Source organism: Prionailurus viverrinus, unplaced genomic scaffold (genome assembly GCF_022837055.1).
Source record: "Prionailurus viverrinus isolate Anna unplaced genomic scaffold, UM_Priviv_1.0 scaffold_52, whole genome shotgun sequence".
Lineage (NCBI taxonomy): Eukaryota > Metazoa > Chordata > Mammalia > Carnivora > Felidae > Prionailurus > Prionailurus viverrinus.
This window is the reverse complement of record NW_025927615.1, coordinates 1,697,506-1,715,114: the sequence shown is the minus strand read 5'-3', so window position 1 is coordinate 1,715,114 and position 17,609 is coordinate 1,697,506. Positions and strand designations below refer to the sequence as shown.

At 44.7% G+C, this 17,609-nt stretch overlaps 1 pseudogene; it reads left to right on the top strand.

Annotated features, from left to right (window-relative positions):
* Positions 1-14,956: 14,956 nt before the first annotated feature.
* LOC125159600 (uncharacterized) lies at positions 14,957-15,109 on the top strand (annotated as a pseudogene).
* Positions 15,110-17,609: the final 2,500 nt, after the last annotated feature.

Here is a 17,609-nt window from a genome sequence, read left to right as displayed (position 1 = left end):
TAAAATCCCAAGGAGACATATGCCTGAATCCTGAAAAGCCAACATCCCATCCTCTCCACTCCGGTACTCCCGGGTCAGGACCGAGGGATGCGAAACCCAGAATCCCAAACACCTGCTACGAGCCCCGGCCTCCAGGCCCTGAGTCATTACGATGGCTCACCATGGCTGGAGCCTGAGAGAAGGCAGTCACCCTGTACCTGAGAGAAAGGGGTCACAGAACCCGAAACAGCCTCCAGACACTGGGGTCTCAGCTCAGAAACTCCCCGGAAAGTTCCGAGGGATTGGAGACACAGAATGGGAAGTGCCCTGCTCGCCCCGGGCCTCCAGGCCCGGGGCTGCTCGCCCCGGGCCTCCAGGCCCGGGGCTGCTCGCCCCGGGCCTCCAGGCCCGGGGCTGCTCGCCCCGGGCCTCCAGGCCCGGGGCTGCTCGCCCCGGGCCTCCAGGCCCGGGGCTGCTCGCCCCGGGCCTCCAGGCCCGGGGCTGCTCGCCCCGGGCCTCCAGGCCCGGGGATGCTCGCCCCGGGCCTCCAGGCCCTGGGCTGCTCGCCCCGGGCCTCCAGGCCCGGGGCTGCTCGCCCCGGGCCTCCACGCCCGGGGATGCTCGCCCCGGGCCTCCACGCCCGGGGATGCTCGCCCCGGGCCTCCACGCCCGGGGATGCTCGCCCCGGCCTCCACGCCCGGGGCTGCTCGCCATGGCTCACTATGGCTGAAGCCGTTCCTGTACCTGAGAGAAGGGGTCACACAAACACAAATACCCTCCAGGCCCTGGGTTCCCTGCTCAGAAACTCCCCGGGAAGTTCCGAGGGATAGGATACACCAAATGGGTAGTGCTCCTGGTCGATCCGGGTCTCCACGCCCGGGGATCTATCTTACCATGGCTCATCAGGGCTGAAGCGTCTCCCTGTCATTGACAGAAACGGGCCATTGTTTCCCACACAGACTCCAGACCTCGTGGTCTCAATAAGAAACTTACGGGGAACAATGGAGAAGTAGGAGAAACAGAATTCCAAGCAGCCCTTCCAGGGGCTATGCAGCAAGCCTAAAATCCCAACGAGACATATGCCTGAATCCTGAAAAGCCAACATCCCTTCCTCTCCACTCCGATACTCCCGGGTCAGGACCGAGGGGTTCGAGACCCAGAATCCCAAACACCTGCTACGAGCCCCGGCCTCCAGGCCCTGAGTCATTATGATGGCTCACCATGGCTGGAGCCTGAGAGAAGGCGGTCACCCTGTACCTGAGAGAAATGGGTCACAGAACCCGAAACAGCCTCCAGACACTGGGGTCTCAGCTCAGAAACTCCCCGGAAAGTTCCGAAGCATTGGAGACACAGAATGGGAAGTGCCCCGCTCGCCCCGGGCCTCCAGGCCCGGGGCTGCTCGCCCCGTGCTTCCAGGCCCGGGACTACTCGCGCCGGGCCTCCACGCCCGCGGCTGCTCGCCCCGGGCCTCCAGGCCCGCGGCTGCTCGCCCCGGGCCTCCAGGCCTCCCAGTTACTCCACCTCCCAGTTACACTTAACTGGAGATAGGGTGCTAGAAAGATCGTGGGTCAGCGCCCCTTCCACCTTGAGACAATGTTGAAGGCTGTTTCTTTTGTTTCACATAAATAACGTGAACAACAGCATGAATTGGAGTCTGTATGTCTGATGAGCTTTCTTGTATTGGCTTTTGGATAAATGCTCAGACTAAATATGCTTTGATGAAAGAAAGCAGACATTTTTTCCTCTGTTTAGAGGTCCCTTTATTCTTTTTTTTTTTGTATTGTGAACTATAGTACTCAGTAAAGTAAATCCTTGTGAAATTTCACTCCTCTAATGTTATTTTATTAGTGTAACTCTGACACTTTGCAGCTCAATCCACATAGCGTTAACATTTCCCTTCCTCATTACTATAGTATTAGTCTCCTCAAGGTCGTTTCTTTTCATGAATACTTACATAATCCCTTGTCAGATACATAAGGCAGATGATATATACAGTACAGCACTTGAAAAATCCCACACATGCCTTGTAGAAAAGGACAGTGTGCTGTTCATGCTGACATTTACAGACATTATCTTAACTAAGCCATTCATATTTTAATTTTTAATCTGTGATGAATTGTCGTTTCCCATGATGTGTATTAGGAAACCCTTCTTTTAGTGTTGATTTCCAATGAATTGAGCCCTGACCTGTCCACAGTTGGCTGATTAAAAAGTATCCAAACAAAGCCTTCTGGTGCCTTCCTCAAGGCTCCCCTGAGTCCCAAGGGGTCACCTCTGTCATGTGGAAAGCCCTCTGTTTCTGGTAAGGGACCTGATTGTAGAAAGCAGTGCAAGATGTTGGAGGAAGGCACGGAGGTGTTTTGTTTTGTTTTGTTTTGTTTTGTTTTGTTTTGTTTTGTATGTTTTTATTTCCATGCAGTCTATGCAAACCGGAAAAAACCTCCATCCCTTCTTTGGTCTCTATCAAATGCAGAACCTGGTGCAGCTTCTGTGAGAAACAAGAATTCAGTCCCTACTATGGACACAGAGAAGGTCAAGGGAAATGATACAACAATTTTCAGTTGTAACTCTCTCTCTGGAATCTTTTATCTCTTTATACAGCACTCTCTCCTGGTGTTGTCTCTAGGTTGTACGTTCTGACATATATCTATGGCGTTATTTACTGTACAAAGAGTAAAACTCTTTCTCAAGAGCCTACAGGCCTCTCTGTTCTTAGCTTGTTTGTCATCTTTGGTGGTGCCTATAGAAGCCATAAGTGTTTGGAGGCTGAGGACCACAGGGAAGCCGCTGTGTGTTTGTGGAAATAACATGAGGAGGATGACATCTCACATGACACTTAGGTCTCCTGGCCTGCCTCACTTCTTCCAGACCTCCTTTCATGGGAATATTCCTGAAAACTGAAACAGTTTAATTGTTGTTATTTTACTCCTTTTCTGTACAGAGCTAGTCATTAACCTGGTTAGAACATTGGTTGTCTAACTCACTAACTGAAAAACACGAAAAGTCCTACTTTCTGCGATATGCTTAGCAATTTTGAATGCTCTTAGTCAAAGGTTAATTTTTTCCAAATTTCATAATTCATCAGTTTTCCCATCTCTGGGAAATGTGCTTTTGCAGAGTCACTCCAGGGCTCTGTCCTGGACTTAAAGTCCATGCATTCTGCCCTTGAGCCACTGATGTCTGCAGGGCCCTCCTTCCTCCCAGGTTGTGGACACAACCAGCCCTCCAGAAACTTTGGGTTCATGGCTGGGCCACCAAGGGGTCAAGGTCTGGCTGTCCACATGCTTCCCAGGAGTGGTTGGAACAGCAATGCTGCAGTACAGGTCATCATGAGAAGCTTCTGTAAACAGGAGTCGCATACACTGTGATCAGGGCATGGGCTAAAAGATGACAGGAGAGAGGAGGACACAGGACATGTGGTGCCATGCTTCATGGACAGGGCTGCATAGAGCAGAAGGATGAGGGCCTGGGGAGAGGCAGAGAAAGAGACAGGCAGGGAGAGAGACAATGAGTCAGTGATGGGGGAACTGGGCATGTCTGAAGGAGTGAGAGGAAGAAACAGAGGGAGACGATAGAGAGAAGCAGTGACAAAGAGGAGGCAAGGAAGAAAGGATGGAGCTGGTCACAGTGTGTGGAGAGGGCGATGGGCCATCCAGGAGGGGCTCTGTGACGATGCTCTTAGTGTTGGAGGCAGAATGTGTAGGAACCCTGGGCATGACAGTTCCCTGAGTGCAAAGCTCCAACCTCACTGCGGCAACCTCTGTACAGGCCATTGCCCTTGAGAAGATGGGTGCCCCTCATTTTGCCTGGCGTGTTGGGGTCCTGTCTCTGTATCAGTCATGGAGATAAATGGCTTGAGGCAGCATGTGCAGCTTGTTAGCAGGTAAAGACCAGAGTGTGCCCCATGGCACCCTCGAATTATAGCTGTTAACCTGGGAAATGAGGGAGAATCCCTCACATCTATTAAGCAGAGGAACAGGGAGAGAGAGTCAGTGTCTCCTTTTAGTTGGGTTCTATCTCGGCTAGACCAATAAGGAAGGTCCTCTTCTGGAGGTTCCTCCTGATATCTGCTGGGTTTTGGGGACTTTCCCTTGTTGGGACACTTATTCTTTCTCATGTCCTTTCCCCTTGCAGTAGGATCATTGACCCCTTGCTAAGGAGGTTCTCGGCCTCCTCCCTTGCTGCTGGGCATATTTATGGTCTTATAAGCCCCCTGTTGTGATCTCCCTGAGACCCTCTGATATCAACCTATGTGGACCTGCATCTGGAGAGAACCTGCACCTGGCCGAGGGCACAATCTGGCCACAGGGCCTTGTGGGGGAGGGTTGTCTGGCACGGAGGGGAGGAAAATGGGTGGCTGCAGTGGCAGTGCCTTGGCTGGGGAGGCTGCAGCAGTGGCAGCAGTGGCAGCAGCCAGCCCGCTGGGGGAGGAGTTTCAAGCTCAGGGGAGGGGAGGGAAGCCTAAATTGTCATGAAGAGGGGAACATTAGGGGAGCAGTCTGTCGCTTCTTTGGCTCCCTGGGTGAGTCTCCGGGTAAAGCAGCCAAAACCTTTGCCTGGCTCTCCTTGCCCCATCCCGACTCCACAATTCTCCCGTGAGGCGGAGTCACAAAGACAGAGGGACAGGGGCGCCCCCTCCAATGAGGAGACCAGCCAGATGCTTGCCTGGCCATTTTCTGAAGGAACCCAGGTGACGCTCAGCCCCAGAGGTCCCAGCCTTGTAACACATGATCAGAAGCCATTCTTATATCACCACAGACCCAGTGCCATTCATTATGGAATCTCAGACAGGCCCACTCAGTCTCCATGGGCCCCTAGGGACCCCAAGGGTACCTGTCTGTGGAGCCACAGAAGCTTACTCAGCAGGCAAGCTAGACCGAATCGCACATTCACATTCACATACACACCAGATGTTATTATATTCCCTACCAGAGAATCCCTACCTGTGAGGCTTCTGAAGTCTTGGGGAGTAACAGGTCCCCCTTCCACTCTTGTGAGCGGCCCTGACTAGATTGGCCCCAGCCTTACCGGTTCTGACCCTCGGGCCCAGTACCTCACCAGCCAAGTCTCCTCGTGTCCGGTGGGAATGCCGGTGAGGTGCTGGCCTGAATGGGACAGAGAAGGAGACTGCCGATATTTAGGCAGGTTGCTCACTCTACCTTATGATCCCTCATTCCAGTACCGCCTCGCTGTTCTCCCAAACTGGTGGCAACAATGAGCCAGCATGGTTGGGTTTCCTGCTCAGGGAACCAAATTTGTTATGGAACCAGGTTGGAACACTGGCGGAAAAACCAAGTGGCACTCAGAGATCTTGGGGGATTGGAGATTTATTTAACACAAGCGGGCTCAGAGGAGACCGTATGTCTCCAAAGATCTCAACCCCGATTGAGAGCAGGAAGGGTAATTTTTAGTTATCAGCCTCCGTGTTTGTGTGTGTGTGTGGGGGGGGGGGTGGTTAAATGTGCAGCAAACAAGGGAAGAAGAACCCGGAGGAGGGGGTCTCTAAGCTAGAGACCAGAGTTTGTTTTAGTTCAATCAGCCACCCTTAGTGTACCTTCTCCACTTCTCCAACAGAACTAGTTATGTGCAACATGATAGTGCATTGCTATTCTTACATCTACTGCTGATCTCTGGATTGCGGATTGTAAGTGAGAAGTTTAAAACACCACCCCTTTCTCTTACATGAAAAGAGAAATCTCTGTCTTCACCTAGCCTTCCTGTGATTGTGAAGACATGGCAATTATTATTTCAAGGCACAGTTATCTACCTATGAGTCTGATGGAACTTATTTCACACATCTTCATCCCTAAAGCACTTTTCATAGAAAATATTACCCATATAGAGGCAGGAAATTCATCACAGATGTGTAGCTCCCTCTAGGTATGCATTCTGACCTTGTCACATTTGTGTCATCAAACACATTGACACCGTGAAAAATAAGCTCTCAACATCAAGATGGTGACATTAGAGGATATGGTGTAAAAGGAATTTCATGTGTTCTCAATTAGAAATAAATTTTAATGGTGAAGGAGAAAGTTAAAGTATTGTCAAATTTTATTGACATATAGTAGACACACCACGTTGTATTAGTTTCAGGCGTATATCACCGTGATTCCGTGTGTATACAATATGCTCTCCATATACCTAGACAAGCGTAGCTATGATGTGAAAGCATGCAATATTTTCTTACAGGGTTGACTATATTCTATAACCTGTACATTGTATCCCAATGACATATTCATTTCATAGCTGGAAGCCTGTATCTCTTTCTCAAGGGTGTCAATTTTTTATTCAACCCATGTATTTTCATGGTAAATACCACTGCCTGTCGTTCATTCAGCATGTGTCAATTTGCAGTCTGTCTTTCTGGGAATGCTGCTTAAAGCATTACAAATTACATCATTGTATCAATAAATTCGGTTTCATTCCTTATTCAGTAAAAAGGAGAAGGAAAACATTTCTTTGTGTCTCAGGCCCTGTCACTAAGACCCTTCCCAATCTGGAGGACAGGCTTAACTGGACCAGCTACACCCTCAGTATCTCCAGCTGAGCGGCCATGGCTTTGAACATTGCAGGAATTCCCACGGCGGCCAGCAGAGGGCGCGCACACAGCACGCCCATGGAGGGGCCGGTCCTCTGCAGGCTCAGCGATAGCCAGAGAAGGCGCCCATTAGGCTTTTCTGATCCAGGGTGCCTCAGAGCTGGAAAGGCTTCCTTGCTCCTGAGGACCCAGTGCCTCAGAGTGTGGGCAAAGAGCCAGAGCTGGGTATCCATCAGGCTCCGCCCCCAGGCCTGGGGGAGACTGGAGGCTTCCCAGCCACTTGCAGTCTCCTCAGTGGTGGGGCTGAGTACTGGGGATGGGTGCTGGGCAGCTTCCAGGAAGCGCTGGATGGTCAGTGAGCAGCACAGTCCCTTGCATTCTCAGGGCTGTCCGTGGTTTTTTCCTCATTTCCCCTGCCGGTATGTGAACAAGATGTATTTCAGTCAAGGATGTGTGGATTCAGGGGGTCCCACGATGCCACGTCAGAGAGGCTGGGTTTTTTTTTTGTTGTTGTTGTTCCAGATTCAAAATTGTTTTGGGGGAGAAATCCTGTCACAAATACGGAGGAACAGGAGTCGCTTTCACTTTGGAAGTAAAGACACCAAATGTTGACTCTCAGGACCTTCTAGAAGAATCAGCTGGGACCCACTCTTCCAAGTCCTGCTGGAAGCAGAGCCAGAGGTAAAAACACAATGTGCCCTCCACATCATACATGCTTTTATAATTTTCAGTGGGTATCTGTCCCCCAACAATGTTGTAGTCGCTGAAAACAACTGAAAACCTGACAGGTACTTTGTGTCAGGAACCTCCCGTTATTTGAATATTCAATATTATTCCTGCGTCAGAATTTGTTACAGTTATCCTTTCTTGTCTTCGTTGGAAGGAATCTCATCAATAATATCTTAAAAACATACTAGTTACCTTATGTCTTTTTCAGGTGAGATTTGGCATGTTTTTTAATTTCTCATGAACTCGTGAAAAACTGAAATACTTTTCAATTGATTGCAGTTTTTACTAAAAGCTGATTCACGCCATCCCTCTGAGACTGCTGCTGGTCAAAGAACTTACCAATGCCCCTTCTCAGTGTGGGAAAGATTGTACTAAGCAAGCATTGTGAGCCAAGTTTAGAAGAAAAAGCCTGAGCATAGTGTATCTCTATGAAAATTGATGCTTAGATCCCCTGTCTGATACATTTCCACTTTTTTTTATGTTTCTTTTTTGGCCCATTTTCTCATTCAGAGATTCGTAGACCTGCCTCAGTTTTACATTCACCACCCATTTTATTCTGGTGGACTTTTTTTTTGAGTACGTTGTTAGATTCTGTTTGCCAAATCTTGGTTGAGGACATTTGCATCTGTGTGCTTGAACGATACGGACCCATAGTTTTGTTTTTTCGTGGTGTCTTTATCTGGTTTTGGTATCAGGGTAATGCTGAATTAATTTGGATATTTTCTTTCCTGTTCTATTTTCTGGAATAGTTTGACAAGTATAGACATCAACTTTTCTTCAGATGTTTGATAGAATGTGCTTGTGAAGACGTCCGGTCCTGGACTGTTGTCTCTTAGGTGACATTTGATTACTGAATCTGTCTTCTTGCTAGTAAACCATCTGTTCAAATTTTTGATTTCATTCTGCTTCAGTTTTGGTAAGTTCCATGTTTCTAGGAATTGATCCATATAATCTGGTTTGTCCAGCTTGTTGGCATATAGTTTCTCATAATATTCTCTTACAATTGTTTGTATTTCTGTGGTGTTGGTTGTTCTCTGTCATTGTTATTTATAGGTGTCATTTCTGTTTTCTGATTAGTCTGGCTAGGGCTTATCAATTTCAATGTTCTTTTCATTGAAGCAGCTCCTAATTTCACTTACCTTGTTCTACTGTAGTTTTACCTTCTATATCACTTATTTCTCCTCTGCTTTTAATTATTTTCTTCATGCTGCTGTTTGGGGGTTTTGTTTGTTGTCCTTTGTCTGGCTTTTATAGTTATAAGGTTATGGAGTTTACTTCAGGGTATTTTGTTTTTTGTTTTTTCCTGAGGCAGACCTGTATTGCTATAAGCTTCCCTGTTAGAACTAGTTTTCTTGCTTTACAGAAGTTTGGATTGTTGTGTTTTCATTTTCATTTGTTTCCATGTTATTTCGATTTCATCTTTGATTTCTTGGTTGACCCATTGATTGTTTAGGAGCATGCTGTTTAACTTCCATGTTTTTGTGCCTTTTGCAGATTTTTTTTTTCTTGTTGGAGACTTCTACTTTCATAGCATTGTGGTCTGAAAAGACACATGGTATGACGTCGATTGGTTTGATTTTGTTTTGGCTTGTTTTATGACCTAATATTTTATTGAGTGTGGGGAATTTTCCATGTGCATGTGAAAAGAATGAGTATGGTGCTGTTTTAGGATGGAATGTCCTAAATATATCGGTTAAGTCCATCTGGTCTACTCTATCATTCAAAGTCACTACTTCCTTGTTGATTTTCTGATGGAATGATCTCTCCATGGGTATCATTGGAGTGTTAAAGTGCCCTACTATGATTGTATGACTATCAATACTTTAGGTTTTGACTGTTTTGTGTACTTGGATGCTCTCAGGTTGAGTGCGTATATGTTTACAATTGTTCTATCTTTTTTTGGATTGTACCTTTTATTATTATAGTGTCCTTCATTGTCTCTTGTTACAGTTTTCTTTTTAAATCTATTTTTTTCTGATATAGGTATGGCTACTGCAGTTTTCTTTTGATACTTTAGTTCTATAGTTAGCCTCTTGTAGGTAGAAGATAGATGGGTCCTATATTTTATTCATTCTATCACCCAGTGCCTTTTATTATGAAGAGAGAGTGCACAGGCATGGGATGGCAGGGTGGGGGAGTGGGGGAAGATAGAAGGAGAGCGAGAGAGAATGAGAGTGAGGATGTATCTTAAGCAAATCTCAAGCTCAGTGCAGAGCTCAGTTGGGACTCAATCCCAGGATCCTGGGATCATAGCCTGAGCCCAAATCAAGAGTCGAAATCTCAAGCGATGGAGCCATCCAGGTGCCCCTATCTGTCACCCAGTGCCTTTGATTTGAGCATGTATTCTGTTTCCGTTCAAAGTAATTGATAGACATACAGTTGTCCTTTTATTACTTGATGTTGGTTGTTTCTGAATCTGTCTGATCCTTTCTTCTCTTTCTCTTTTCTATGGTTTGCTGGGTTTATTTAGTAGTGCAGTTGAAATTGCTTGTCTTTATACTCTGCATATGTATTAGTGGTGTTTGATTTGTGGTTATTATTAGGTTTGTACCTAACCACTTCTGCATATAGAAGTCTATATTAAGTTGATAGTTGTTGAAGCTTGAACCAGTTCTTTACTCCTCTCCTCCCCGTGTTGTAGATATGTAGTGTCATATTTCAAAACCTTTCATATCGTGGATACCTTGGCTGATGTTTTACAGATATATTCATTTTTATTGCTTTTGCGTTTCGCACTTTAATACTGTCACTTTAGGTGTTTCTTTTCCACTTAAAGAGTCTCCTTTAACATTTCTTGCGGGGGTGGTTTGTGGCTTGTGAACTCGCTTAGTATTTATTTGGCAACCTCTTGATCTGTCCTTCCATCTGAATGATAGTGTTGTGGATAGACTCTCTTTGGCTGCAGATGTTTTCCATTCAGCAACTTTACCATACCTGCTGCTCACTTACGGTTTCAAACTTTCTTCTGAAAAACATCCAGTGATAAACTTATGGGGTTTTTTCTTGTAGGTAACTGTCATCTTTTCTTTTCCTGCTGTTAAAATTTTTCTTGATCATGACATTTTGGGTTTTAATTACTACATGACTTGGTGTAGATCTGCTTCTGCTGAATATTTTGGGGGTTCTTTGTGCCTCCTGCTTCTGAATCTGTTTCCTTCCCCGATTGAAGGAAGTTTTCATCTATTGTGTCTTCAAATAAATTTTCTGGTTCCATTTGTCAGAATTCTCAGAATGAGAAATAGGACAGGAAAGACCTATTGAAGCTTCTCTGATGAGTCACTGGATTTGCATGCGTGGAGGATACATTCGGGACTCAAATGAACAACCTACCTTTAATTTCAAAGAACTAGAAAAAGACAACAATCTACGTCCAATGTTCTCAAAACGGAGAAAGGAATACATATGAGAGTGGAAACCAATGAAATAGAGACCATGAAATCAATAGAAAATAGGAAGAAGACCAACAGTGGGTTTTCGAAAGAGTGAAACAAAATTGTCAAGACTATACATAGACTATGCTAAGACAGAGAGACGACCCAATTCAAAATAACTATAAATAAAAGAGAAGACATTACACCTGATACCAAAGAAATATAAAGGAAACAAAGAGGCGACTATGTGCAAATTAGATGCCAGCAAACCACTTACCTAGAAGAAATGGATAGGTTCTTAGAAACACACAACCTACCAAGACTGTATTAGGAAGATATAGAAGGTTTGCACAGACCCATTAAAGGAAGACTGCATCAATACAAGAAGATAACCAATGCAAGTAAATTGAGTTAGTAATGGAAATTCTCTCAGGGAAGAAAAGCCCAGGAACAGGTGCATTCACTGGTGAATTTGAACAACCGTTGTAGAAGAAACTAACAGCAGTCCTCTCACTGATTAAAAAGGGGTAAACACCTCCAAACTCATTTCATGAGACTGGAATACCCTGGTAGGAAGCCAGAAAAGGATACTACTTGAACAGAAAACTATAGGCCAGTATCCCCGTGATGAATATAGATGAATAATTCCCAATAATATACAAGCAAACCAAATTCAGCATCACCTTAAAAGGATCATTGACCGTGATGAAGGGCTTTTTTCCCTGTAAAGGAAGGATGTTTCAGAAATGCAAATCAATAAATGTGACTCCTCACATACTTGAATGAAAAAAAATCAACCAGAAACCAGAATCTTAAGTATAAATAGCAAAGGCAGGGTTACTAGAAGGGAGGTGGGCAGGGGGATGGGTTTAATGGGTGATGGGCTAAGGAGGGCGCTAGTAGTGAGGAACACTTGGTGTTGTATGTAAGTGATGGATGACTACATTCTATACCTGAAACTAACACTACACTGTATGTTAACCAACTGGAATTTAATTAAACACTTGAACAAATAAATTCTAAAGAAATACATAAATAAATTTAACCTAAAATAAATAAATACATTTTAAAAATTAAAAAGAAAACTCATGTGACGATGTCAATAGACACAGAAAAAAAAAGTTCTGAGAAAATTTGGTATCCATTTGTGCTAAAAATCTCTTTAGAATTCTGTGTAGAAGGAACATATCTCAACATAAGAAAGGCCATGTATGTGAAGCCCACAGCTAACATCATACTCAATAGTGAGATTGTGAAAGATTTTCCTCTAAGATCAGGCACAAGACAAGGATGCCCTAGATATGTGAAGGGGATTGGTTGATGCAGGCTTCTGTTTATGGAATGAATAAATCACAGGTAGAAGACATAGCATAGGGAAAATAGAGAATGGTACTGGAGTGGTGATGCATGGTGAGAGACGATAGCTACACCTGTGTTAGCGTAGCAGCATGTATACACTTGTCCCATCACTATGTTGTTCATCTGAAACTAATGTAACACAGTGTGTCAGCTATTCCCAAATAACATGATTTTTTAAAAATAAGGTAAAGGAATGAAATAAAAAGTTTAATGTAAAAGAACCTGTTCCTATCTAATCAAGAAATGCAATAAAGTTCCAAAATAGAAAGTCACAGATCAAATTCTGTAGCATTCCTATACACTAACCAAATTATCTAAGAGGGAAAGAAAACAATCCCATTTACAATAGCATCAAAACCAATAAAATTTATAGGAACAAATTTAGCTAAGGAAGTGAAAGACCTCTCTACAGAAAACTGTAAAACCTGTGTGCAGAAATGGAAGAAATTCAATTTGTATGAAAGAAACAGGAGACTCCGCCCACCAACTCCAGTTATACACCACAGCACAGGAGAAGTGCCCTGCAGGTCCTCACCACACCAGGGACTATCCAAAATGACCAAGCGGAAGAATTCCCCTCAGAAGAATCTCCAGGAAATAACAACAGCTAAGGAGCTGACCAAAAAGAATTTAAATAATATAACAGAAAGTGAATTTTAGAATAATAGTCATAAAATTAATCGCTGGGCTTGAAAACAGTATAGCTGGCACAAAAACAGACACATAGACCAATGGAATAGAATAGAAACCCCAGAACTAGACCCACAAACGTATGGCCAACTCATCTTTGACAAAGCAGGAAAGAACATCCAATGGATGTAAGTTTTATGCAATTAGAAACACATATCTTCAAATGTATTTGGAACCACAAAAAGACCCCAAGTAGCCAATGCAAGAAAGAACAAAACAGGTGGCATCACACTTCTTGATTTCAAGCTGCATTCTAACACAAAGAAATCAGTTATGTCATTGGCATAGGCACACACACACAAGGCAATGGAATGGAAATTGAGAGCCCAAACTAAAGCCATGCATGCACAGTCAACTAGTATTTGACAAGGGAGTCAAGAATACTCAGTGGAGAAGAGTAGTCTCTTGAATAACTGGAGCTGGGAAAATTGGATAGTCACATGTATAAGATTAAAGCTTAGCACCTTATGTTACATCACTCCAAGAATTAACTTGAAATGGATTAAAGATGTAAACGAATGATATGAAAACAAAATTCTTCCTCACCATTTCAGCTCTTATTATGCCAAGACGTAGCTGTTGAAGTGGTGAAGGGCTGGATAGAGAGTAGTCCTGGAAATAGAAGCCTGTGTGTGTGAAACAGACTTTCTTTAGTAGCCTGTAATTATCCCCCTGATGCTTTAAGAGTAGCCACTTCCTTCCCTACATTTTCAGGCACAGCTAGTACCATGCTTGCTGCCAGCAATGCACTGCTTTGTCTCCACAAATGCCTAGAAGCTCTAGGTTGGACCCATTGGGAAGGGTGGAGTTTTGTGGCAGTAATGCTGCCCTGTTGAAACCAGGTGGAGGGGAAGGAGAGAGGTGCCATTCCGGCTTCACTGGGGTTCAGGTATGTTAGTGTTGGTGTTGGATTTTTCACCTTTTACTCTAACACATCTCAAAAGTTTAATTTCTGTCCGGCATGTCAAAATGGCTTCCAGAACAGTTCCTCCTTTCTCAGAAGTGCCCTCCGTGTCATACCCCGTTGGGCTGCTCTTTATCACCATCCAGGGTCTTTGGGCCACCACCAACTTCTCCAACCTGGTGGCCTCTGGGACCTCACCCTCCACCTCCACCATCTGGAAAGATGATTGAAACAGTATGAGTTGACTTATAAAACACGTTTTGTCTTTTTACTTGTTGAGTGTTTGGAGAGGATGCAGTGATGGCACCACAGGGCTTTCAGGTTAGCCTGAGTGAGGACAGTGTAATGTGCTTCCAATTTCTCAGGAAATGAATGAAATGGGCAGTCGTTTCCACCCAGTGAGCTGGGCAACACATGTCTCTGAGAAGGAAAGAGGCCTTATACATGCTGACTCCCTAGGATGTAGCTTGTACAGAGACCATGTGCTGGGCTCTCTGAGGGATGAAACACACCCCTAACTTTATTTCTAGCTAGTTGAGACCTGAACTGTTCACAGATGCTTGATTAGTTATAAAAACTCCTGAACCAGGGCCATGTAGACCTTCCTCAAAGGACAGGATCAGATCTCCCTCTTGTCCTCAAGGGTCACCTGAGGCACCTGAAAAACCCTCTGCCCCTAGTACGGGACATGAGAATGTGAAAGAGTTGAATATAATGAAACCTGTTGCGGATGGTTTGTTTTTCTTGCACACAGTCTATGCAAGTCAGAATCAACTTCCATCCCCCTCCATCTTTTATGAGACCTAGGACATGGTGCAACTCCCATGGGGAATATCAGTTGTGTCTCTACCATGGATGCAGAGAAAGACAAGGTAAATTCTGTTGCCTATTTCAGTTGCAATGCTTTCTGGAAAATTTATCTGACCTTGTCTGGTTTTCTATGCCCTCTGGTATTTTTACTGTTTGATTTACATCCTCACAAGCCTCCAGACTTCTCCAGTTTAAGATCATCATGTTAGCTAGTGCCTCTGGACGCCACAAGTGTGTGGAGGTGGAGGACCACGTGGCTATCACTTTGTGTTTGTGGAAATAACTTGAGGAGAATGACACTTCACTGCACCCTCAAGTCTTCTGGAGCATGGGACACCTTTCTCACTTTCTTTGCATGGGATTATCCTGATTATTTTCATTTTTTTTCCTATTTCAGAGTAGGCCATGAATTTGTTCAGAATGTCTGCTATGAGCCTCGTGACTGGAAAAGATAACAACACTTTCCAACATTATATTGTGTGCTTTGTGCAGTGTTGAGGGTTCTTAGTTAAATTTCAGAACTCATTACTGGTCCTTCTGTGTTGGTCAATGTGCAATAGAGAAGTTCTCCCAAGCTTTGCGCAGTGGCAGTATCATAGCCAATGAGGTTTATCCGAGGCGCGATTATTGCTCATCGAGAATTTCTCCAGTTGTCCCCTAGGTGGAAATACTCTGAATTTTCAGAAGCGGCATGTGTAATCGAAAATGTACGTGGAACTTCAGTCGTGAAGGGAGAGAATCAGTGATTACCTGCAGGGCCAGTAACTCACAGAGTTCTTCAGTTGTATTTATATGAGCAGGTTCAATTGTGTCCCAGGAACAGTTGCAACTGGTACTTTGTCTCATGATGCCTTATGGGAGTTTTACACCTGAAATTGAGACATGTTTCTGTTCATTCTTTTACGTAGAATTTCTACCTCCCTTTTACAATGGGACAAAATAGCTCTGCAATTCATATTGTATTTAAAAGCTGAATTGCCTGTGAATTAAGGTAAACACTCTTAAGACCATGAATGTGCACAGGTAACGTGTTTCTCTCAGAAAACACATTTCTAGGCCCCCTGCAGGACTCCAGGAATCCCCATCTCCTCAAAGGTTTCTGTGCCCTTGCACAGAAGATGTCTTTGTCAGTGAGGGAAGCAGAGTAAGGACATGAATGGGATGGCAATTTGAGCTTTGACCCTGGGGTGGCCCTGAATCTCTGTGTGGTGCTGGGCTTTTCTTTCATTCCTTCATGTTTTGTCTGTTCTCAATGTGTAAGTAAAAAGTCTGCAGATCTGGTGGAAGAGGGGTGTCCTGAACACAGATGCCTGCCTCTCTGGAATACGTTCCTTTATTAGACTGGCATTACTGCCATCAATCTTCAAGAATAGGATTCCTTGGCTTTCTGCATTTGTAACCATGTGCAGTGATGTGTGGAGACAGTAGTTTCTCCTTGTGCATCTGGTACCTTCAGGCTGTAGGTGGGACCTCATAGGAGGTCCTCGTGAGACCTTCAGGTTGTAAGTGGGATCTCGTGGGAGGGTAGAGTTTTCTGGCACTGATGCTGCATTCTACTAGAACCCGTGAATGAACAAGGGGCCAGGTGCTGACACCTGCTTCATTGTGTTTCAGCTCCTGTGGGCGTTCTACTTCTGTCTGTCATACCAACATACCTGTCGCTTCTGTTCTGTAGGTCCTTATGGTTGCAAGAGGACCTCCTCTTTTACCAGGTCCACCCTGCATGCCCTCCCCCACAGATCCCCTTTATCACTGTTCATGGACTCTATAAGTCACCACCAGCTCATTGGTGCCCTCAGTGACCTCCACCTCGACTATTTGTAAGATGATCTGAACAGTATGAGTTGACATGTTCAGCATATTCATCTACTGTCTTGTTGAGTCTCTGAGAAGATGTAGAGATGGCCTCACAGGCTTTTCAATGCAAGGGTGCTGCTGACTGAAACACTGTTAAGATTCCTCAAGTTTCTTAGGCCATACATATGTTGGGCTGTGCCTAAGTGTGTGTATCTCTGTGAGACTAAATGCGACGAAAGGTTGTAGATTAGCTGTGTGGCTTCCTTGGCTTCAGCCTGAGTCACACTCTTAGCGGGGAATTCAGGGTTGACCAGGAAATGCCCCTGCTGGACTCCTGTCACCGCAACCCTGAACCTGCTTTCACCACCCTGCCTGAAGGTTTGCATCTCCGACACTTCCCTCACAATTTCCTGAGGCTTTGCGTGTGTTCCTCTTGTCTCAGACCTAATGCCAGCTCTCAGTGGGGAGAGCCTCAACTCAGAGCATCAGCTTTGTGATCTGAGAAGCAGGGATAATGTTGATCTCTGAGGTCAGCGCGATGAAGAGGTGGTTAAGCACATGAGGAATTTGTAAAATATATGGGATGAGTGAGCACTCACCCTTTTCAGCGTGGAAACGAATGTATCTGCACAGAGAAGATCATCAACAGATGTTCATTCAATTTCATGAAACTAAGGGTATAATGCCTGAGGCTGAGAGATTGGCAATTCTAGTTTCAAAGGATACAACAAAGATTCCTGTGTGTTTTCTATTAAAATTCAGGTCCTACTTTACAAGGAAGGAAAAGATAAGTATGAGAATATGGATGTTCAGGGATCTGAAGATAATCCTCTTCCATTACAGGTAGACACACAAATGCACCCTGACAAATATGTGCTCATCCAAGGCCACAGATGTATTGAAGAAGAAAAAACGCATATAGAAGAACAGAAGATCCCTTTGCAATAACTCAATCACTTTGACATAGAGGGCAATCAGTTTGAAATTTGAAGAGCACACTGAACCATTACAAACCAGCTGTGGTTATTATATATTTAGAGATGGGGTCTAATCTACCCCTTGGTCTGAATGCTTTCCCTGTCCACCCCGTCCCCTCCACATTGTCCTTCCTAATATCCCCTAATACACTTGTCATAGTTGTGTTTCTATGTCAGCGTCTGCCTCCAGGAAAATCGACACTCATTCCCCATCAAGTGTACACTTTGGCGTTCTTGTATATGCAGTTAACAAACAGGTAGAATGTATAGTATTGGTGTACGAAGACAGATCATTGTTTGGGGTTGTATTGCCTGGAAGGGACCAATAGTTCCATCTGAGGGGTTGGATACATCCTTTAGGGAGATATGGTGGTGGTTGTTCATGTATAGATTGATGCTCATGAGCACATGGCACATGTGCTAGTTGATGTGGTTTGTGCTGATGAGCAGGG